This window comes from Lissotriton vulgaris, chromosome 5 (genome assembly GCF_964263255.1).
Source record: "Lissotriton vulgaris chromosome 5, aLisVul1.2, whole genome shotgun sequence".
Lineage (NCBI taxonomy): Eukaryota > Metazoa > Chordata > Amphibia > Caudata > Salamandridae > Lissotriton > Lissotriton vulgaris.
In genome coordinates, this window is record NC_141693.1 from 816,328,606 (window position 1) to 816,353,204 (window position 24,599).

At 44.5% G+C, this 24,599-nt stretch overlaps 2 long non-coding RNA genes across 2 annotated transcripts; one reads left to right on the top strand and one right to left on the bottom strand.

Moving 5' to 3' along the window:
• Nucleotides 1–15,323: 15,323 nt before the first annotated feature.
• LOC147711632 (uncharacterized) lies at nt 15,324–15,672 on the bottom strand. Its single transcript, XR_015295707.1, has 3 exons — nt 15,612–15,672; nt 15,463–15,517; nt 15,324–15,376 (listed from the first exon to the last, which is right to left on the bottom strand). It is a non-coding gene; the product is annotated as an uncharacterized LOC147711632 (long non-coding RNA).
• Nucleotides 15,673–16,503: 831 nt separating this feature from the next.
• On the top strand, nt 16,504–16,852 carry LOC147711633 (uncharacterized). Its single transcript, XR_015295708.1, has 3 exons — nt 16,504–16,564; nt 16,659–16,713; nt 16,800–16,852. It is a non-coding gene; the product is annotated as an uncharacterized LOC147711633 (long non-coding RNA).
• The last annotated feature ends 7,747 nt before the right edge of the window (nt 16,853–24,599 follow it).

Here is a 24,599-nt window from a genome sequence, read left to right on the forward strand (position 1 = left end):
ACGAGTCTTTTCCCCTTTTCTCTCATGCAGTCGATGATCCAATTTAACTACAAGATGAATAAAGGAGGCACAATCTTCCGGGGGGTTAACTATTTGGGAGAGTAAGTCTTTTAACTCATCTCCTAACCCACGATAAAACAAGGAAGTTCGCGTATCTTCTGGCCAATGAGTTTCCGCCACTAAACGGTTGAAATTAGTAATGTAAGACAAGAGATCTTTGGAGCCTTGTTTGAGATTGAGTAACTCTGTATCACTTACTTGCATATATGAATGTTTGGAAAAGAGGCTTCTCATCTTTTTCTTAAAAAGCTCAAGATCATATAACAATGGATCATTATTCTGGACCAAGGGAACAGCCCATTCCGCTGCATTCCCTGCAAGATAGGAAATTATGAAGGCCACTTTGGCAGAGTCATCGGGAAATGAGGCAGCTTTACATAAAAACTGGAGTTGGCATTGGTTCATAAACACATTATATTTGGTGCTATCCCCTGTGAATCGTTCAGGCATTGCTAGAGGAACAGGGCTAGGGGTATTCACAGTGACTTGAACAGGGGAAATGGTAGCATCGCCACTAGCCCCTTTATCTGTTTCTGGAGGAGTTAAAGTAAATTTAGCGGGTTGTATATAGTTTTTGCGGGATTTAGGTATGGTACCTGTTTCTCTCTCTCCTGTTCTTAACTGGTGTACCTCTGCTAATAGTCTTTGCTTTTCTACCCCCAATCTACCTACTTCTGACTGAAGGGCCACTAATGCCGCAGTGAGGTCTTCCATGGTATGAGCCTGGAGGTCAAGAGCGCCCAACGAAGGGTCAGGATCCATCTTCGCTCGGGGGAAGTGTAATTCGTGGGCTTGGCTTTCTGTTAGTCGAATAACCAATTTCCACGAGAGCGAAGAAGAATCCCCACACCTCCAGGACACAGAAGCAAGAATGTGAAATGTACACACTCCTGTCTACTGTCCCCTAAAAGTATGAGGGAATTACCCAAGGAGTGTCCACCACTCTCCTCATACGAGGGGGTCGGCAGGGTACAGCAGGAATCTCAGGTGGATGTCCAGGCTAGGAAACAAAATAAGTTATACACGTAATAATCCCCTTGTTACACTGACCTCAATACAGGACACATTGACATGTGTGATATTCCAGGTATGCTTACCCCAACTGCAGGTCGGGCGGACTTTATCGAAGAGTTCAAGTAAAGGGAAGCAGGATACTCAGTAACGGGGCAGGAGGGGTAGAACTCTCGAAGGACACACACACCAGACACAACCAAAAAAATAATGGGAATGAGGAGCACCGACCGGCTGTCTAGGACTGAAACAGCGGAGCAGCACACACACACGAGGAGAGACACCCGGCCCTAAAAGAAGGCAAGGGCGGAGCGCTCACTCTCATAGGAGTCTCCAAACAACAAAGAAAAATGATGGGTAAATACAAGCCACACAGAAGGAGCAACGAAAATGAATCGAGCAGAAAACGCCCGCAAAATGCGTGAGAAAAGGCAGGGTAGTCGCGAGAGATTAATCGCGCAAAAACAGAGAAATGCCGAAGACCGGCAGTAAAATTCTCACAGTGTACCAGGCTTGCGGGATGCTGCAGGACAAGGGGACAGCTGAATGCAGGCAGAGAAATATCCAGGAACACACGGAGGGATCCGTAGGACGCCACTGAGGACGCGAGCAAACAACCAGGAAGTGAAGAGGGGGCGTGGTACCGGAACAGTAAGCCAAGCAACGGCTACGCTCTGCCGCGCCTCCTTACTCAGTTTAGGGAGCGTCCACAAAGGCTTTAGTGATTAGTTAGTTTAGGGATATGGGCTAAAAGATCACATTGCCTGCAATCTCGCATGCCAAGGTGTCTAACTCCTAACATTAGTACGCTTCGAAATTGTAAAGGAAACTCCCGTGGGAGTAAATACTCTACCTGACAAATCCAGTGCTCGAATGTCCGATACTCTTCTGCAGGAAATCAAACATAGCAAAATCGTAAGTTTCGCTGAGAGCTGCTTCCTAGACAGGCCCTCATTAGCCGGCCAAGCCGATAAAAAACGCAAGATAACAGAAACGTCCCAAAGTTCAGTATACTTGGGCTGAGGGGGGTTCACCAGCCGGATCCCCCTGACAACCTTACACACCAGTGGATGTTCCCCAACAGATTTACCATCCACGTGCGGATGTCCCGCCGAAATAGCTGATCGGAAAGTATTCACCGATCTATATGCCAAGCCCGACGAGTGCCAAATCTGCCAAGAAATTTGCAATCATAGAGATATCTGATCCCACAGGATCTCCCTGCCGTTCGTTACACCAACCAACCCAACGTCTCCAAGCTGACTCATAACGCTTGTGGGTGGAAGGTGTCCATGCCTGTGACAAGAAAAAGAGAGTGTCCTGAGAAACTAATGGCACTTGCCAGCGTCTCCGGAAAGTCTCCACACCATGAGAGACAACTGATCCAGAAGGACCAGCGGATGTTGAAGCCCCATTGGGTCCGTAAGAAGGTCTGGAAATGATGAGATTCGCACTGGAGATGCGCATGCAAGACTCATCGCGTCCGGAAACCACGCTTGAGTTTTCCAACACGGGGAGATCAAAATCACCTCTGCCTTCTGCCTCCGAATCTGAGCTAGAACCCTCAGGATCATGATGAACGGAGGAAAAGCATAAAGAATGCCCATCGTCCAAGATTGAAGGAAGGCGTCCGAGCTGATCGCCAACGGATCCGGACAGGTTATGGAATTCCTGGGGTTCCAGGTCGACTCAGTGAAGGCTCAATTGCTCTTACCGCTCAAGAAGAGGGTGGCAATCAAGAAGGAGTTGAGGAAAGCGCTTGTCTCTCCGACAATTTCCTTGAGGACCTTAGCACGCCTGGTGGGGCGGTTGGCCTCGTCCATCCAGGCGATCTTTCCGAGTCCCTTGCACTACAGAGCTATGCAACAATTGAAGGCATTGCATCTACGCAAGGGTGTGACTTACGCCCAACAGGTTTTGCTGTCGGCGGACGCTCGCACGGAGATGAACTGGTGGCTGGAGCATATGGAGGCCTGGAACGGCAGAGCTATCTTTGCTGTCACCCCAGAAGTAGTGATAGAGTCGGATGCGAGCCGGTGGGGCTGGGGAGCCCGTTGCGGCTCTGTGGAGACAGGGGGCCGCTGGTCCCGCGAAGAACTGAATCTCCACACATCAATTGTCTGGAACTCCTGGCGGGAGAATTGAAGAATTGGGGCAACTGTCTGTTGAGCCGTGAGGCAAACAGATCTATCACACACGGACCCCATAAGTGGTCCAAAGCCCTGAAAATCTTGGGATGCAACCTCCAATCGCTGGCATCCCTCAAATACTGAGAGTTCCAATCCGCTGTCACGTTAACAGATCCCGGAATGTACTCTGCTGTCACCGATATTTGATGGTCCAGGCAATAGTGCCAAAAGTCCTTGGCTATCTCCGCCAGAAGACGAGACCTGGTGCCTCCGAGGCGATTTATATATCGTACCGCGGACACATTGTCCATGCGTAGGAGAATGCAACAAGAGATCTTTTGAGGGGATAGAGTCCGCACCGCAAAGGAACCCGCCAGGAGTTCCAGACAATTGATGTGGAGATTCAGTTCTTCGCGGGACCAGCGGCCCCCTGTCTCCACAGAGCCGCAACGGGCTCCCCAGCCCCACCGGCTCGCATCCGACTCTATCACTACTTCTGGGGTGACAGCAAAGATAGCTCTGCCGTTCCAGGCCTCCATATGCTCCAGCCACCAGTTCATCTCCGTGCGAGCGTCCGCCGACAGCAAAACCTGTTGGGCGTAAGTCACACCCTTGCGTAGATGCAATGCCTTCAATTGTTGCATAGCTCTGTAGTGCAAGGGACTCGGAAAGATCGCCTGGATGGACGAGGCCAACCACCCCACCAGGCGTGCTAAGGTCCTCAAGGAAATTGTCGGAGAGACAAGCGCTTTCCTCAACTCCTTCTTGATCACCACCCTCTTCTTGAGCGGTAAGAGCAATTGAGCCTTCACTGAGTTGACCTAGAACCCCAGGAATTCCATAACCTGTGAAGGTGTCAGAATGGACTTTTGCAAATTCAAAAGGAAGCCCAGTTCCTGAAGGAGGTGAACCGTCCATGATAGATGGAGCGAAACAATCTCTGGCGAGCATCCCAAAAATCAGGATGTCGTCTAGATAAATGATCAGTCTTACACCCCTCTCCCTTAAGCACTGAACTATTGGTTTCATCAGTTTGGTGAAACACCAGGGAGTGGACGAGAGGCCAAAGGGCATGGCGGCAAACTTGAACCACTTGTTGCGCCACAGAAATTGAAGAAAACGTCGATGCGGTGGAAAAATGGGCACCGTCAGGTAAGCGTCTTTCAAGTCCAGACGTACCATCCAATCCTGTTCTAACAGAATGTCGCGCAGTAGGTGTATGCCTTCCATTTTGAAGTGCCGATACACCACCCATGCGTTGAAATCTCTGAGATTTAAAACCAGACGAAAGCCCTGGTCTTTCTTGGGAACCACGAAGACGGTGCTCACAAAGCCCTGAACGTGTGGCAAAGTCTCCACTACTGCTCCCTTTCTGAGCAAAGCCAGCACCTCTGCGTCTATGAAACTCTGTCCTTGTAGGGAAAAATGAAGTGGTGCGGGTGCTTGATGCTGCGTGGGGGAGGCATAAAACTCTATGTGGTACCCTTGGACGGATTGTAACACCCAGGGATCGGTTGTTAGCTCCCGCCACTTGTGAATAAATAAGGCCAATCTGCCTCCTACCCTGTGTTCTATTGCACAAAGCACTCGTACCTGAATAGGAATTGTCTCCTGAATTGTTCTGTTGTCCTCGGTAGTTTCCTTTCTGTCCTCTGCCACGACCTCCTCGATTACGGGAGGGATAGAAGTTGGAGCGCTGGTAACCTCTGCCCCGCTGATCACCTCCACGTGAGGTCTGATTAAAACCTTGGCCGGACCCTCGACCTCGCTGACGTCCAGCCCTGGCAAAAACACCAGTGTGAAGCACCTTCTTTATCGTGGTCTGCGCCTTGTCCAGCGCAGAAAAAGTGATGACGTACTTGCCTATTTCTTTAATGAACTTGTCTCCGAAGAGCATGCCGTTAGCCATAGAACCAGGTTCGTTGGTGGCCATCTCTGCCAATTGGGAATCAATCCGCATCAGAAAAGAACGTCTCCGCTCTGTAGACAGAGCCACATTCGCATTTCCCAAAAAGCACATGGCGCGTTGGGCCCATTCCATTATATCGAACGTATCCATAGGCACGTCTTGTTCCTTGGCCTTGACCGCGGCCTCCAGAATCTTAGTAAGGGGTCCAGAGACGTCCAGCAATTTGTCCTGGCACCCCCGCCATGCCCTATCCAGTCCTTTTTAGGGTCCTTAGCGAACTTTCTCATGAACGATGTCATGGTAGGATCAAGGTCTGGAGTATCCGTCACCTTCCCTGTCACTGAAGGTCTGGGGCATTCCGACCTCAACGTGGCTCGCACCCCACTCTCAAAACCTTGACGCAAGTTGTTGGTGACATAATGTGCAACTTCAGCACAGGGCACTCATTCTGTAGATCTAGGCTGAAGTATACTATTAGGGTCAAACAGAAGGTTCCTAGAGTCCTGACTATCATCTGCCTTGAATGCCGTGTGCTTAGTCTTCTTAGCCTTCTTTTTAGAAGCAATCAAATCCACCTCCGAGTCTGAAGTACCAGGTGGCGTCGAGGAGGAATCCCCCGATGTCTGACAAGCCATTGAGCCATGGTCCCTCATCACTGACTTGGCCATCTGCACTAACTTGTGGGCCTGGGGCTGATCAGAAGTATCCCCCTTTCGTGAGGATTTAAACTGTCTCTTGCCCGAGGTATGATGGGACTTAGTAAAAGGCTTTAACGCCTTAATCAGGGCTTTACTAACAGAGCTCTGGTCGTGGGTAGCCAGGGCTTCACCTAAGTTCTCCTCCAATTGTTCTTCCTCAGGCTCATACTGCTCATATTCATTGAATTCGACCCACTGGTCGCCCTCCTCTGCGTAATACGCCATATCCAAGGGAAAGGAGGTGAGGAGGAGATTAGCAGGGGGGAGCAACCCAGGGGTGCCTCTACAAACACTCTGCAACCCCAGTTGCCAACACACCACAGAGGCAGGTAATTACACGGTGGAAGGAGACCCCTATTAGCATCCAAAACTCCCCTAGAGCAAAGCTCTTAATCCGGACACGCTCCGGTCAGCGTTCGTATGAGGCCAAGGATTGATGCAGCCTAAAAACGCGCACTTCGCGAGGAGCCGGTAATGCAAAATCGGAACTCGGCTCCTCGCGCATGCGCGTCGCACTGGGGCACACACTCGACTGCTCCCTGCACGCGGACAAGCCGCGTCTGCCTGCTCCTGCTCCACCGCCCCCTAACGCGCTCACACGCACAACGCACACCGCAGGACAGAGAACCGGGAAACAAAGAACCCGACGTCAAATAAAGTCGCGCAATAGCGCTATACCAAGTTGCGCTGTCGCGCAATAACACACAAGTACCAAAATCCCACACCATAAACCCCCATCCACAAAAGCAAATAAGGGAAAGGCACTTAACTCGCTGATGATTGAGGATGATTGAGGAGAAGAACAAGTATGCTTTCAAAAAAAGAGAGTTTCCCTTGTACCAGAAAGGACTGGGAAGTACAAACAGTAAAAAAGAAGAAAATTCCTTTCTGTGTAATTCACTAAATCTAGACTCAAGACTTTGATAAATGTATGATATATTGTGAATATTGCATTAAATGTATGAAAAATGTATGACAATTGGGGCATCAAAAGCCTGTTTTTAGAAAATAAAACAAAAGTAATATTTCAAATCTGTGTGAGGAGGCAAATGCTTTAATTTCTTCTCTAACTACATAATAAGGTCTTGAGTCTAGATTTAGTGAATTACACAGAAAGGAATTTTCTTTTTTACTGGAAGAACAAGTATGGACAGATGTATGGACAGAGGTGTAAAATACTACACTCTTCAGCACAGAAGGTATTGTAATCTCTAAGGATAGTCTGGATTCCTCTAGAAATTATAGACATTTCAATTTAAGGGCTTTTCTTTGAATGGTAATCAGGCGCTAAAGATGGTCAAAAAACTCAGGATGACCAACGTCTGCAAAGAAACAGTGCACAAATTTGAGCCAGGGGATTTTGACTGCAAACGTAGATCAAAGACAGTCTACAGTGATGGATTGATTGAACATAGTGTGATCAGAGGACCAGATTTTATGCCATAGTAAGACTGGCTTAATCCTAATCAAGGCTGCTAAGTAGGGAACTCCTAATTTGGAATGAGAGACATAAGTTGAACTGCTTTTCAGAAGGGCAAGGAGATTCCTTAGGAATTTATTTTCTGCTATTTGAAGAGTATCAGCATTCGCATATCCCAAAAGCCGAGACCCGTACTTGGCAGTAGATCTACATTTGACCTTGTAGATAGTCATCAGTTCCCTCAGGTGTTTAATGCCTAGTTTTCTGGAAAAATTCAACAAGGCCATAGTGGTTTTAACAAAATGGAGCTGCTAGATTTAATTGCCCATGACCAATTCCCAGCTTGATTGAATATAATCCCTAAATCGTGAAAATGTGGGTGTTAACTGAATTTAGAGCCCTCGATAAAGATGTTGCGAAAATGTCAGGCCCTATTCCCAAGTTTCATTGAAAACGCTTTGGTGATGTTAATTTTTAAACCATGGTTCTGCATGAACTGGGCAAATTCACCAACTAGTAGCTGGAGGCCAAGTGGAGGGCCATTAGCACAGCATTATCAGCAGAAAAAGTGCAGGGATTGGACGATGTCCCTTTTAAGGTAAATATGCACACTTACTTGCTAATGTACCACCTACGCTGTTAAGGTAGAAGTTCAACAAAAAGGGGGAAAGCACGCAGCCTTGACGTACCCCTCGTCCTATTTTACAATTGCCGTTAAGGCCATAATGTACTCTACCCTGTCTTAGGTCATACGGATCTCTGAGAAACTTAACTATAGTACAGTCTATGCCCATTCTAGCCATGATTGACCATAGTTTATCGTGTACCACAAAATGGAAAGCAGAAGATAAATCTACAAATACTAAAAACAGATTACCTTCTTTGATGTAGACATATTTTCCAATAAGTAGGTCCAGATTAATGGTCTGTTTTGTGGTCCCCAATCCTGGCCTAAAACCATGCTGCAGTTCCGAAATGATATTATAAGACTCTGCCCATTCCTGCAGTCGGCCTAGAAGGATACGTCCAGGAATACTTCACCAACAAGATTAACTCTGCTGACAATTTGGCCAAAACCCTGTTTTAAATTGGGAAAGACTTCACGAAACCTTCAGCCCTTACCCGTCTCTACTCACCGAGTCAAGAACTCTGTGATGGCCTATCACACTTCTTTCATCACAAGATTATGGATATTTTCTCCTCTTTTACACTGTCTAAAGGGCAGGGTGAGGGAATATCAGTCCTTCCTCCCCTACCGGCCTGCACTACCACACTTGAAGCATTCAAATCTATCGTAAGGGATTCTGTCCAACACAGAATACAAAAATGTAAATCTGGCTCTCCCCTAGACCCCGTCCCAGCCCAAATATTCTCGCAGCTGGGCCCACTTATCACCACCCCCCTAATCTCTATTTGGAATACCTCCCTCTCCTCTGGCCAATTCCCGTCGGAATGGAAACAGGCAATGCTAATCCCCATATTGAAGAAAGTGGATGCTGACCTGTCAGTACTTAGCAACTACCGACCCATCTCTCTCCTCCCTAAACCTGCCAAAATTCTGGAATAAATAGTACAGGAGCAATTGGCCGACTACCTGGAATCCAACACCCTCTTGCATGACACTCAATCCGGATTTAGATCCGGATATTGCACAGATATGGCCCTTCTGGAAGTATCAGAGACCATAAGAGAGAGTGTGGACAGAGATGAGGTGGCCATGCTGGTGCTCCTCGATCTGTCCGCGGCCTTCGACACCGTGACCCACTCCATACTACTGGAAAGGCTGCATGACTTAGGAATACAGGGCACACCACTGGCCTGGATAAAATCATTCCTGTCAGGTAGAACGCAACAGGTATGGTGTCGCCCCTACTTGTCGAAAGATAAGATGCCCCTTGGCTGTGGAGTCCCCCAGGGGTCGGCCCTCAGCCCTCTCTTTTTTAATGTTTACATGTCACCATTGGCAAGGGTGGTTGAAGCCTGTGGTGTCAGAGTGGTCTCTTACGCTGATGATACTCAGCTGATTTTTTCCTTTAGAGACCACTCTGACAAAGGACTGGATAATTTTAAATCTTGCCTCACCAACATTGTTCAATGGATGACATCTAATACATTAAAACTGAACACCGATAAAACTGAGGTGCTATTTTTTAATCTGAAAACCCCTCTGCTGTCCTCCACATGGTGGCCACCTGAGTTGAACCCACCCCCCACCCCGGCCAACTCAGCCCGGAACCTTGGGTTCTATATTGACAATGAACTTTCATGCAAAACACAAATCCAAAAGGTTACATCTGCCTGTTTTGGCAAATTAAAAATGATTAAAAAAAATCTCCCCCTATTTGTCTAGGGACTCGATGAGGACTGTTGTGCACGCCCTCATCACTTCACATCTGGACTACTCCAATAGTCTTTAACCACATCGCTGCTGTGGTTATTTTTACCCTGTGCTGGAAACTGCTATTTGGCTTTATTCATGACAAGCTCAGCTCGTCATCAGCACAGCTCAACTGTGCCTCATGACGAGCTGAGCTCGTCATGAGCATGGAAGGGGTTAAATAGGGGCTCCTGCATATCTACTTCACCGACTACAGATTGTTCAGAACGCAGCGGCAAGACTGATCTGTCACGTCCCCTATCGTCACTCCATTTCCCCGTACCTAAAGAACTTGCACTGGCTTCAGATATCCCATTGCATCCAGTTCAAATCCCTGGTCCTGGCCTTCAGAGCACTCAATGGGAATGGACCAGGCTATCTCAGAGACAGACTGAAGCAGGTCCAATCAGTCCGTTCCCTTAGATCTAACCATCTCTGTCTCCTGCTCCCTCTCCGTTTCCATCGCTCTAGAAGAGGAGGCAGAGCTTTTGCGGTGGTCACTGCTAAGCTGTGGAACTCCCTACCACTTAACCTCAGACTCACTGAATCCGAACCCCTATTCAGGTCCAGATTGAAAACATACCTGTTCTCCAGCTACTAGCCCCCTTAGTCACTACCGTATCTGTCCACAGCGCCGGGACACCCCCGGTGGGGGTAGCCGTGCGCTTAATCAAATTCCAAATTCAAATTCAAATTCATTCAGGCGACCAAGTGGAAAGTGTCCGGATGGATCCAAGGGTGGATCGGAGATCTGAAGAGCCTGAAAGCAGAGGGGAAAGTGTCTGGGCCACTTGCCAGTGACCAGGGTGTTAGGGTTTGTGCACAGCAAAGGGCATGTCCCCTCTCATTGCACTAGTGGTCTCTGTAAATGCTCTCTTTAAACATACTATTGAAAACCTTTCTTGTTATCTCAGCCCCTCCCTATGACTTCTGTGTATGTTGCTCAATTTATTCACAAGTTTGGACATTGCTGTCTTGTTTACACATTGGACCTTGCTTTTACCAAGGCTTATTTAGAGCACTCCTCCCTAGGCCATGTGTTACTTCAACTCATTAGCATAATAACTGAAGCTCTGCACACCTGCTTGTGAGAACCACACCCAGTTCTTCGGACCACACCCAGCTCTTCGAACCACACCCAGCCCTGTCTATAAAAGGCAGCCCCTGAGCCTCACCCAGTGCTTGTGCTCGTCTACCTCCCACTTACCTGAGAACAGATCCTTCAGCGTTGGCACTCCTGCTCTCTCCAGACCTTCATTGGCTTTAACGGGCGCGGCTGCTGCTCTTCCTTCTTCTGGTTTCCGGCTCCTTCTTGCCTCCGCCCCTCTTCTGTCCACTGCAATCGACCTGCAAAAGAGAAAGAGGACAAGGTTAGACTGATCAGTATCCCTTTTCAGCAACAAGTAAGTGCAAAACATTTATTACCTGAAAGAACTTTGACGGCGATTTCTGGATTCATGTAAAGACAATTTGGAGCAAGATATCTCCCACGAACTTTGTGGTTCAAACCCTTTGTTACAAGAATACTTTGTGGAAATTTGTGAAATGGAACTTTTAAGAATCAAACAGAGGAAACCATTGACAGCAAGGCATACAGTAAATCAAGGACTTGCACAAACTACCTGCTGTATTTTGATGTAAAAGTACAGTATTTGTTTTATAAAAAGACTGGAAATGTGTGAAAAGTGAGTTTGCTATTAAGAATTTAGGCTTTAGTTATATTAAGGTGAATGTTAGATGTTGGTAATTCTGATAATGATATTCGTTTGATTTTACAGAGGTTTTACAGTAATAGAAAGCACATCCCAGAACAGTAACACATTCCAAACCTGGAAGCTAGAGACCAGGATCCAAGAGGTACTTTTAGAAGAGAATTTCTAATAGATTAAGGGTTAGTCAGGAACACATTTAGGGATAGGGTGCACTTATCTGTTCTTTGTTTATGTTTCATTAGGCACCAGTTTCTACAGAAGTCAGAGAGAGACGCAGATTTTAGCAGTACTTCAACAGTGGAAACGCAAGAATGGTGTTGTCTATCTTTTTTTTATTTTATCCACTTCCACCCTTCCCTTAAGCTCCTGGTTCTTAGTGCACTGTTTAAAACTAGTCTGCTGGAACAAGAAGTTTCAGGGTGGGGTCGGACAGTCTTCAACCTCCATCAGAACTGAACAGAAACTCAGGTGAGCTGGGTTTTGACACAGGGAGGCAATAAGAAGATGCCCACAATGTCGAGTGATTTCAGGTGCAGAAGGTGAAGCTTGACTCTTTAGCCACGAAGACCAGGAGGTGTCAATGACAACCAGATGGTGGATTCAAGCTGTCCCACGTCAGATGTCGAGTGTTGCAGTGTCGGTATCCGGATTGGACCCAACAAACCTTGGCAACAGCAACCCACACAGAATGCAAAGGTCGGCTACGGAGCAGACCAGCAATGTCTGAGGGACTCACCCTTTGGAGGCGAGTCAGGGCACATCTGGAGCAACCAGGGAAGCCCAAGTAATAAAAGAGTTACCTTTGTGGGAACCCACCAGTGAACAGACCAGGGATCACGAAGGGGCCTCAAGCAGAAATGCTAGAAGCGGGCCCACAGAACCCTCGTGGAGTCCCCAATCTTCAGTGCAGATGATGCTCAGGGCATGCACAACAAGTAGCCCAATGCACATCTTCGGGAAAGCTCGAGAAGTAGATGCACTTGCAAATATGCACGGTGTCCAGGAGTTCCGGTCCAACATCTCTTGTGATGGCTACAGGTCTCAGCTTTGCTGGAATCTCGTGTCGTCTTCGGAGATATCTGGAAGTCCATGTCCTGTGTCGCAAAACCTTCGGGTTCTGGCAGGAGCCTTGGAAATGCAGATGGCAAAATGCTTTGTTGGTGCCTGCTGGGGACTGTTTGAACAGGGGAGTCACCCCTTAACCCAAGGGAGATCCTTCTATCTTCTAGTTGAAATAGAATGTCGAAGTTCCAGGTTATATGTTGCAGAGTTTTGTCCAGGGTAATATGAAGTCCTAAGGACTGGGTTCCAATACTTATACTAACTTTAGGGGTTGGACTTACGCCTATGGGAGGACCTGGGGAGGGGGTGGTTATACCCCTTCCCCTTTGTCCAGTTTCGTGCCAGGCTGAGTGCCCCTGCAACCAGTTTGAACTGGGGTATGCAAAGGGACACCAAGTGCGCCCCCAGCACTGTCTGAACAGCATTCACTGAATGCACCCGCGCAGCCCCAATGCACTAAAGCCTGTCTGGGTAGGTGGTTACACCTCCCTGTGACAGGAAACCTGTTGTCCAGACCTCCCCTGCCGGAGTCTCATACAGCAGCAGGAGGTCAGACTTGTGTCTGTGACAGCAGAATCCATTTTGTGATGCTGGAGCTCTTTTAAACTATTACCGGTCAGGTAAGTGTGTACATGTCTTCTCCCTCTAGAAGGGTGGAATTCAACCCCCCCGCTAGGACTGGCAGGGGGAGTTGGATTCCAAAGTGTTTGACACCAAACAAAACATGTTTTGATGCAGCCATTGCAAAGTTAGCATTTACAGCGAAGTTATAATGCACTTAAGAGTATATGGTATGGCTGGTATACAACCGTTTCAACGCAACTTTTACAACGCATACTTTTTCAACGCACACCATTACAACGCAGGATCCCTTACAACGAATGCCTTTACAACGCATGATATTACATAGCAGATGCTATTACAACGCATGCCATTACAACGTAAGTATAGGTAAGTATATCATTTTATTTAAACATTTTTTTAATTTTAATTTTTATTTTATATATATAGTTTTGGGTTATGGGGTACAGGGGTATTTTTAGGGTTCAGGGCTAGGTTTGAGTTATAGGGTACAGGGGTATTTTTAGGATTCAGGGCTGGGTTTGGGTTATGGGGTACAGGGGTATTTTTAGGGTTCAGGGCTGGGTTTGGGTTATGGGGTACAGGGGTATTTTTAGGGTTCAGAGCTGGGTTTGGGTTATGGGGTACAGGGGTATTTTTAGGGTTTAGGGCTGGGTTTGGGTTATGGGGTACAGGGGTATTTTTAGGGTTCAGGGCTGGGTTTGGGTTATGGGGTACAGGGGTATTTTTAGGGTTCAGGGCTGGGTTTGGGTTATGGGGTACAGGGGTATTTTTAAGGTCCAGGGCTGGGTTTGGGTTATGGGGTACAGTGGTATTTTTAGGGTTCAGGGCTGGGTTTGGGTTATGGGGTACAGGTGTATTTTTAGGGTTCAGGGCTGGGTTTGGGTTATGGGGTACAGGGGTATTTTTAGGGTTCAGGGCTGGGTTTGGGTTATGGGGTACAGGGGTATTTTTAGGGTTCAGGGCTAGGTTTGGGTTATGGGGTACAGGGGTATTTTTAGGGTTCAGGGCTAGGTTTGGGTTAACGGGGTACAGGGGTATTTTTAGGGTTCAGGGCTGGGTTTGGGTTTTACACTAACTGGATTTTGAATATTATTTTTAAACATCTACACTATTTAAAAAAATATATAAATATATTTACAAATATATTAATTAAAAATGAATTAAATAAATAAAATTAAGTAAATATTTATTAATTACATTTGTTAAATAAATAATATACTTACCAAGACTTACGTTGTAATGGCATGCGTTGTAATAGCATCTGCTATGTAATGTCTTGCGTTGTAAAGGCTTTCGTTGTAAAGAATCCTGCGTTGTAAAAATTGCGTTGTAATGGTGTGTGTTGAAAAAGTATGCGATGTAACGTCATACATCCGGTATGGCTGTATCACAAAACACCTTCAGAGAAGTGATTCTGAAAACTGCAGAGGAGCTCAGCTCATGCTTGAATGGGTGAGAGGGCCTCCAAAGGAGTTTGTTTTCAGTATCAACTTTGCTTATTCTGGATGAATTGAATATAGGTAAGTGAATTATCCTAAAAATAACTTAATTTAAATAAATCAAATGGCTAAAGCTGACTAGACATAACGATACTTAACATTAACACAAATGTTAACATAAAAACAAATAGACATGTGTATATGCAAAAAATAGATTTTATCAAAATTTATATTGGCAGGGAAAAATTACAATAAACCAAAATGAAACACACAGGGATACAAGACAGATGCTAAGAAAATTAATCAAAATCTCTGTAAGGCCTGTGGCAAGCTTATCCAGAAGTAAGGGATGGAGAAATTTCCTTTCGGATTAAGCAGAAGTCGACGTTTCGGTCTCTGCAGTCAACTCAATGAGACCATCATCAGGACAAAATTGAAACAAAATATTGTAACTCCCTAGTGAAAGATAGAGTAAAACAATTTCAGTACAACTAAAAAGGCCATAGTCCATTAATTCTTATTGCATTATACACACTAAACCACACAATGAGTGAACTCATTAAGCACAGAAAAACCACATTATGACAATACTTTTGCAAATTACAGGACATACATTAATACAGGACTTTAGCACAATATAAAACATGTATATTTGCAGTTCAAGTACATGCGATTCGTGACTGTATCAACATTACTGCTGCCTTCAGAAATCAATAAATGTTAAGAAATCCGACAACAATAAATGAGAAATCAGATGTTGGAAATTTTGGCGACCATAAGTAGTTCTAATATATGCAATTGATTTATATGTCAGTTTTATTTCGAATACCTGGACTCAAACGATGTTTATGATGCAAATACCAACATTTAAACTTCAGCGTTAGGAGTTTTAAAAAACCTACCCAAGGGCGAGAATCACTAGCCAGTGTCTTGGCTTTTATGGTTTTATCGGCTATCACACTGTTGGTATTAATCTGTAAAAATTAAAACAATTCTAAGTGATTTTGGAAACATGTGCAAAAATAAAACCTGCACTGTGTCCGTTTTCATGAGGAAATACCTGAAAGTCGTGACCACCGGTTGTAGTTTTAAGGAGGGTCTCAGGTAAGGTTATTCTGCACACAAAAAGAAAATAGGCGCCAGGTCCGTTAAACTAAACCTTTCTAATCGTGATATACGTTATAAGGTAGCGCTCGTTAGTACGCTTACCTTCTGAAACGTGCAAAGGGAGAAAATAATTACTCCGTGTAAATTGGGTCACATCCAAGAGATATGTGCAGCCAGACGTCTATTAATGGACGGTCTGAAAAAGCGAACGAGGGATCGGTGTTAGTTTAGAGAAAACACGGGGATTCGATCCGTTTTAAAAGTTCTAGGTCAAAGTTTTACCTGTCAAGCTACTCCGAGGTTAGATACATCAATCTTTCCCGTCATTCGATAGAGGAACTAGTCCCGGAGTGTGTTGCATCTATTTAAATGAACCGGCGTTTGGAGATCAAGATAGGACTTATTTTAGAGCGCCATCTTGAAGAGGTAAAGGTAGTTTCTGATTGAAATCGGAAAAGGTCTATTCTCAAAGCGCCATCTTTGAGTCGGTTCTGGTAAAGTCAAGTAAGGGATATTCGAAGCTCCATTTACAATGACATGGGTATATCCCATAGTTAGTAAAATAGACGGACTCTTCAACAATTCCTGTGGTTGTAAATTAGAGATTTGTCACAGTTTGAGCTGGTTCTAGTACACAAGTGATATTGACATTACACAGGTTATTCGAGAAAACCTTTACAACAATGAAATAAAAAGCATCTGTTACCTATTTACATTAAATGCATCGACATTTAACAAGATGTACAGATATTAAAACATGAGGTTGATTGAAGTCAGTTGCAAATATTAACATCCAAAATAAACGCATTGTGCTAGACATTTGTATGATTTTGGTGTTAGACAATTTTGTATCTAACCTCGGAGTAGCTTGACAGGTAAAACTTTGACCTAGAACTTTTAAAACGGATCGAATCCCCGTGTTTTCTCTAAACTAACACCGATCCCTCGTTCGCTTTTTCAGACCGTCCATTAATAGACGTCTGGCTGCACATATCTCTTGGATGTGACCCAATTTACACGGAGTAATTATTTTCTCCCTTTGCACGTTTCAGAAGGTAAGCGTACTAACGAGCGCTACCTTATAACGTATATCACGATTAGAAAGGTTTAGTTTAACGGACCTGGCGCCTATTTTCTTTTTGTGTGCAGAATAACCTTACCTGAGACCCTCCTTAAAACTACAACCGGTGGTCACGACTTTCAGGTATTTCCTCATGAAAACGGACACAGTGCAGGTTTTATTTTTGCACATGTTTCCAAAATCACTTAGAATTGTTTTAATTTTTACAGATTAATACCAACAGTGTGATAGCCGATAAAACCATAAAAGCCAAGACACTGGCTAGTGATTCTCGCCCTTGGGTAGGTTTTTTAAAACTCCTAACGCTGAAGTTTAAATGTTGGTATTTGCATCATAAACATCGTTTGAGTCCAGGTATTCGAAATAAAACTGACATATAAATCAATTGCATATATTAGAACTACTTATGGTCGCCAAAATTTCCAACATCTGATTTCTCATTTATTGTTGTCGGATTTCTTAACATTTATTGATTTCTGAAGGCAGCAGTAATGTTGATACAGTCACGAATCGCATGTACTTGAACTGCAAATATACATGTTTTATATTGTGCTAAAGTCCTGTATTAATGTATGTCCTGTAATTTGCAAAAGTATTGTCATAATGTGGTTTTTCTGTGCTTAATGAGTTCACTCATTGTGTGGTTTAGTGTGTATAATGCAATAAGAATTAATGGACTATGGCCTTTTTAGTTGTACTGAAATTGTTTTACTCTATCTTTCACTAGGGAGTTACAATATTTTGTTTCAATTTTGTCCTGATGATGGTCTCATTGAGTTGACTGCAGAGACCGAAACGTCGACTTCTGCTTAATCCGAAAGGAAATTTCTCCATCCCTTACTTCTGGATAAGCTTGCCACAGGCCTTACAGAGATTTTGATTAATTTTCTTAGCATCTGTCTTGTATCCCTGTGTGTTTCATTTTGGTTTATTGTAATTTTTCCCTGCCAATATAAATTTTGATAAAATCTATTTTTTGCATATACACATGTCTATTTGTTTTTATGTTAACATTTGTGTTAATGTTAAGTATCGTTATGTCTAGTCAGCTTTAGCCATTTGATTTATTTAAATTAAGTTATTTTTAGGATAATTCACTTACCTATATTCAATTCATCCAGAATAAGCAAAGTTGATACTGAAAACAAACTCCTTTGGAGGCCCTCTCACCCATTTGATCATATTTCACCCAGCCCCCAAAGGTTTACTGGGTAGCTCACTTTATTGAACACAGCTCATGCTTGGGCACCCTTTCACACAAAACCAAACAATCTGCCTTCAGGAATGTCAAGGCCTGTCATCGAAGTGTCTTATAAGTTTATATGTGTCTGTCATTAAAGGTAGATATAGGTAGCCTATATCTTAGTAAAGGGTGCAAGCACCACCTTACCCAGGCTGCAGTAGCAGACCTGTGGTGCCATTTTGAAAGGCTTCCCAGGGGTGGCATAATACATGCTTCAGCCCCAAGTAGGCCTCTGGGGTACCTATGGCTTTGATACCTAAGGTACAATATACTAGGGGCTCACAAGGGTAACCTAGTAACCAATCTAAAGTGTACCTAAAGTACATGCAATCAATTTAGAGAGGAAGCAGCTAGGCTGGGGTCCTGGTTAGCAGGGCCCCAGCCAGACTAAAGTTGAAAAACAGTGAATCACCAGCAAAAAGTGGGGGTAACCTTAGTAAGCAGATCCTACTCTCCTACATAGATAACGCAGAGGAAACAATAATAAGTCTATCACGCTATTCTGTTCCCTACCATTGTAGTTACTCCTGACTGTAACAGGAGTACAGCTGAGTTCATGGCAAAAACACAGGTTGTGTTTAGAGAGTAAATCATTTAACAGGTCCCCGTTCTCTGAATGAGAGAAGTGGGTAATATCACTATTATCAGGAGACACCATCCCACATATCTTAATGGATAGCTGTTGGCAAAGGCGTATATTGTAATCATCACCCCATAAAATAATTGGATCCCAGCAATCGATGGGGAAGCTGACTCCAGATCATAATCTAATTGATCGAGGACTGTAATAATATCCTGTGTACAAGCATTGTTGTAAAAGTTTACAATGGTGTAATTTGAAGAGTAATAATATGATAAAACACTCTAGTGATCACTGGGATATTCGAGGGAGCCAACATGTTTTACATGTAGATACACAAGCCCACTTTGGGTCTACCACAGCTGACGGAATTGCTGTACAGTGATATGTTTTAAAACCGTTGTGATGGATTGGGTCCACTGACCAAGTTTCCTATAAACAAAGAATTTGAAACTTGGACGCAACTTCAGTCCAGTCAGTCATTGTGCATTTATGGTGTAGGCCATCAAAATTTCAAAAGAGAACTGTATTAGCTACTGTTTAAATACCTTGTTTATAATTTCGGAGCATTGCACCTGTGTTAAGGTGTCCTTCATTGTGCAAAGAAGCTCTTTCATTTTAGAGATTAAAAGAGAATATAACGTTGTGCCTCTTTTTTTATTTAGCCAGAAGTCTTTATATTAAAGCTTACTAAATTGGGATCATCCTCGTATTGTCATGTTGAGGCATTTCAGCCAAGTAGCTGAGTCAAATGACTGCCTTAGGATGTATTACAAGGACTTCATTACTACAATCATAATAAAGTGTGCAAAGGAATGTGCACTATCAAGATAGGTCAGCATACACTGGTTATGTCTTGATTGTGCTTTTTGAAACAATACTAAGCATGGGCGAATTTTGCGAATCTGGCGTTCGCGAATTTTGCAAATTTGCGAACTCGCAATCCTCAAAATCCGCGAATTCTCGCGGATTTGCGGATTGTTTTTGTGTTTGCAAGGATTTCTGCCAGTTCGCAAGGATTTCTGCCAGTTCGCGAGGGTTTTGTACCAGTTCGCAATTGCGAACTTACATGTCGGCTCGCAACGGTCACGATTATGTTGTTTCTACGTCTCGTTCATCATCACAGGTTCCCTGAACCCTCTGTTTCACCCCTGCCACCCTCTGTTTCACCCATGCCATCCTCTGGTGCATCAATGCCACCCTCTGGTTCATCATCACTGTAGATTATGGGGGGGAAAAGCAAGCACACCTGCCTGCTTCGACTGACATGAATTAATTTGGGGTTGATTTATTAATGTGTCACTGTTTTAAAATTCCAGTCTGGCACCTGCTTCCTTATCTGTAATTTGCTTTCTGTTGCAGTGCAATTTTTTTTCCAGGACCTTTGTGGCCTACTTGTAGCTATTCTATGAGCTTGCTGTGAGGGTCAGAGCAGGGTCATATAATTGTTGCAACTAGCAACTGAACTCTGGAGGGGCCCTTGTCAGGAAGCACTACAGGGAATGGTTACTAATGATGAGTTTGAACTTTTGAACCTGCTGAATGCTTTTTTTGTGTTCGCAAGGATTTCTGCCACTTCGCAAGGATTTCTGCCAGTTCGCGAGGGTTTTGTACCAGTTCGCAATTTCGAACTTACATGTCGGCTCGCAACGGTCACGATTATGTTGTTTCTACATCTGGTTCATCATCACAGGTTCCCAGAACCCTCTGTTTCACCCCTGCCACCTTCTGTTTCACCCATGCCATACTCTGGTGCATCAATACCACCCTCTGGTTCATCATCACTGTAGATTATGGGGGGGAAAAGCAAGCACACCTGCCTGCTTCAACTGACATGAATTAATTTGGGGTTGATTTATTAATGTGTCACTGTTTTAAAATTCCAGTCTGGCACCTGCTTCCTTATCTGTAATTTGCTTTCTGTTGCAGTGCAATTTTTTTTCCAGGACCTTTGTGGCCTACTTGTAGCTATTCTATGAGCCTGCTGTGAGGGTCAGAGCAGGGTCATATAATTGTTGCAACTAGCAACTGAACTCTGGAGGGGCCCTTGTCAGGAAACACTACAGGGAATGGTTACTAATGATGAGTTTGAACTTTTGAACCTGCTGAATGCTTTTTTTGTGTTCGCAAGGATTTCTGCCAGTTCGCAAGGATTTCTGCCAGTTCGCGAGGGTTTTGTACCTATTCGCAATTGCGAACTTACATGTCGGCTCGCAACGGTCACGATTATGTTGTTTCTACGTCTGGTTCATCATCACAGGTTCCCAGAACCCTCTGTTTCACCCCTGCCACCCTCTGTTTCACCCATGCCATCCTCTGGTACATCAATACCACCCTCTGGTTCATCATCACTGTAGATTATGGGGGGGAAAAGCAAGCACACCTGCCTGCTTCAACTGACATGAATTAATTTGGGGTTGATTTATTAATGTGTCACTGTTTTAAAATTCCAGTCTGGCACCTGCTTCCTTATCTGTAATTTGCTTTCTGTTGCAGTGCAATTTTTTTTCCAGGACCTTTGTGCCTACTTGTAGCTATTCTATGAGCCTGCTGTGAGGGTCAGAGCAGGGTCATATAATTGTTGCAACTAGCAACTGAACTCTGGAGGGGCCCTTGTCAGGAAACACTACAGGGAATGGTTACTAATGATGAGTTTGAACTTTTGAACCTGCTGAATGCTTTTTTTGTGTTCGCAAGGATTTCTGCCAGTTCGCAAGGATTTCTGCCAGTTCGCGAGGGTTTTGTACCTATTCGCAATTGCGAACTTACATGTCGGCTCGCAACGGTCACGATTATGTTGTTTCTACGTCTGGTTCATCATCACAGGTTCCCAGAACCCTCTGTTTCACCCCTGCCACCCTCTGTTTCACCCATGCCATCCTCTGGTACATCAATACCACCCTCTGGTTCATCATCACTGTAGATTATGGGGGGGAAAAGCAAGCACACCTGCCTGCTTCAACTGACATGAATTAATTTGGGGTTGATTTATTAATGTGTCACTGTTTTAAAATTCCAGTCTGGCACCTGCTTCCTAATCTGTAATTTGCTTTATGTTGCAGTGCAATTTTTTTTTTCCAGGACCTTTGTGGCCTACTTGTAGCTATTCTATGAGCCTGCTGTGAGGGTCAGAGCAGGGTCATATAATTGTTGCAACTAGCAACTGAACTCTGGAGGGGCCCTTGTCAGGAAGCACTACAGGGAATGGTTACTAATGATGAGTTTGAACTTTTGAACCTGCTGAATGCTTTTTTTGTGTTCGCAAGCATTTCTGCCAGTTCGCAAGGATTTCTGCCAGTTCGCGAGGGTTTTGTACCAGTTCGCAATTGCGAACTTACACCGCACGCAGCAAAATTGTATCACCAAGAAAAAAAAATCCGCTGCGTGCGAATTTGCGGATTTTGCAGGAAATTCATGGATCTCGCGGATTGCGAATTTACCGAAAATCCGCGAAATCCGCGAGTGTAACGGATTTTCCGCCCATGCTTAAACAATACCTGAAGAAAGCAAAATCCATATGTATTGAGATTTTTCACAGAGTATCTGATTTAAATAACCATTTGATTATAAGGACCCAATTTGTGTGATTGCACAGATCCGCACCGCCTGCTAAGGTCAGTGTAGTTCTACAAGTGACTTGAATATCCACTCATATCACTCAATTCAATTCAATATAAAATCTTTATTCGAATTTCAGAAATTCATAAAAGCAATCTCATTTACCGAAAGTATCATAAAAAACTCCTTTTTAAAACTTTACAGATTGGCATTTCCAAATCAGGCAGCAGATGATTATAACGGTTAATATAAAATAGTAAATTCATTCATTCATTGTATCTTGATTTCAACAAGTTTTGTCTTAAAAGAGTTAACAAAATTGAGCATTTAAAAGAAGCAATGCAGTTTAGACAAATAATCTATGTAACAAAAGCAAGAAAAATGCAACTACCCATAGAACCTATTGATACTTAGCAGACACAGTTAATTAAAAGTATCCATAAATTCATCCATTCCATATCTAAAATTTCAATACATCCATCTATACATCTATGCAACTATACGGAACAGATATGAGAAGCTTGCAAAAAAAAGAATCTACGTACAGGCAATGCTTGTTAACATCCTTCTCTTGTTCCACATGGCTGCCAAGAATTTTGCTACAGCAAATACAGTCACAGCAGATAGATCTGTTTTAAAAATTCTGTAGGCTTTCATACAATGTGTAAAGCCCAGATTTTTACATAGAGGAATAATCCAATACCTTCTAGAATTTTGATAGGCTGGACAAAAAATATATGCAATTCATTTTCCTGCTCATGATTACAACCGGGACAATTTTTTGGAGAAGACATACACCATTTAATAGGATAAATATCATCTAAAACATGCTCAAAGTGATAAGAATCTTTAATCGTTAAAAAAGTTCCAGCTAGGGTGCCGATTTGTGCATTCTGTCTGGAGGCAATTAGTTTGCTTTCATAATACAACTTTGCCAAGTGCTTGCCTTGAACCCTAATGCAGGCTGTCTCCGGGTCAGATCACAGTAGGGGAAGTCCTATCCTCCCAAATTCATCTCTCAAATACTTAAACCATGGGAGTTTCCCCACATTCAGGAGTCTTAGGATTTCTTGAAGCACCTGCCTGTAAGTCAGGAGCTCTGGGGTAGTCCAAAGCCTCCGCCAGAATGTTAGCGGTTTGAGGCCCAATTCCTCGTCTATAGGTCTAAGGCCCAGGTCGAGCCTCAGCGGCAAGAGAGGCGTGCTAGGGGGCAAAGCCAGAAGCTGTCTTATAAATTTGTTTTCAATGACAACAATCTCGGGTCTACACAAGTAGCCCCAGAGTTCACCATACATTACTGCCCCCCTTGCCTGCAATTTGTATATTTCTTGGGGTGGGCCAAGCGGTTTGACAGATTAAAAAATGCCCCCCGCTAGTTGCGCTAACTTAAGTTGGTATTTAATTTGATGTGGGGCCCAGGTCATGGTTTCATTTAAGGTCACGCCCAGGTACTCAAAGGTCTGGACCCTTTCCAACCTAGCTGTGCCTATCATCGGGTTTGCGCGTGTAGTTGCTGGGGGATTAAAAATCATAAATTTGGTTTTGAGGGTATTTATCTCTAGTCCCCTTTTGAGACAAAATGCCTCAAAGCCATCCAACACACGTTGAATACCCATGGGGGATTTGGACAATAGCACGGTATTATCCGCGAACATAATCGCAGGCACCCGGCAACCAGCGAGCTTGGAGGCATCACTATTTGAAACCGCGTTTATGTGGGCGATTACCCCATTGACATAGAGACAAACAGGGTCAGTGCCAGGAAACAACCCTGTCTCGCCCCCCTGTCGACGGGGAATCTAGATGACAACGCGCCATTTTTTCCACACCTGACCTGTGCGAAATTCTCCTTGTGGAGCCGCATTATCATGTTCAAAAGTTGGCAAGGGATGCCCAGCTCTAGGAGCACAGACCATAATTTTCCCCATGGGACCAGGTCGAAGGCCGCACGCAGGTCCACAAAAACGGTGTATAGTGTACCACCCTCAATCCTAACGGTTTTCCAGAATAATAGGGTCAAACGAAAAATTTGATCCGTAGTGGATGTATTTTTCTTAAACCCTGCCTGGTAGGGACTCAAGATTGAACACTCCTCCATCCAGTCCAGGAGGCGGTCTAGAATCAGCCTCGCGAAGATCTTTTGCGGCACATCAATGAGGCTGAAAGGCCTGTAGTTGGCAGGGAGCAGAGGAGAGCCCTTATTCAAGATATGGACAATCTCTGCTCCCAGCCAAGTACTAGGGACCGCCATACCCTTCTGGACTGCATTGAATATAACCATTAAGTAGGGGGCCCAGACCATGGGTTCATGCTTAAAGAGGTCACCTGGGAGTTTGTCCAACCCCAGCGCTTTACCGGGTGCAAGTTTGGAAATTACACCACAGACCTCTCCCTCAGTAAAGTCAGCCCCATCAATTTGGGCAATAGGATTAAGCAACAATCCCCCTTGGTCCCATTCAGGTTCTCCATTGCCCCCTCCGTACAGGGTGCGGAAATGGTCCTCCCACACATTCGCAGCAATGTTAGGCACAGCTGCCGGTGGTGGGTCGCCCAACCCCGTATTAACAATTAACCAGAATTTCCGAGCGTCTCTTATCTTAAGAGCAGACGTTAAGTTGGCCCAGTTAT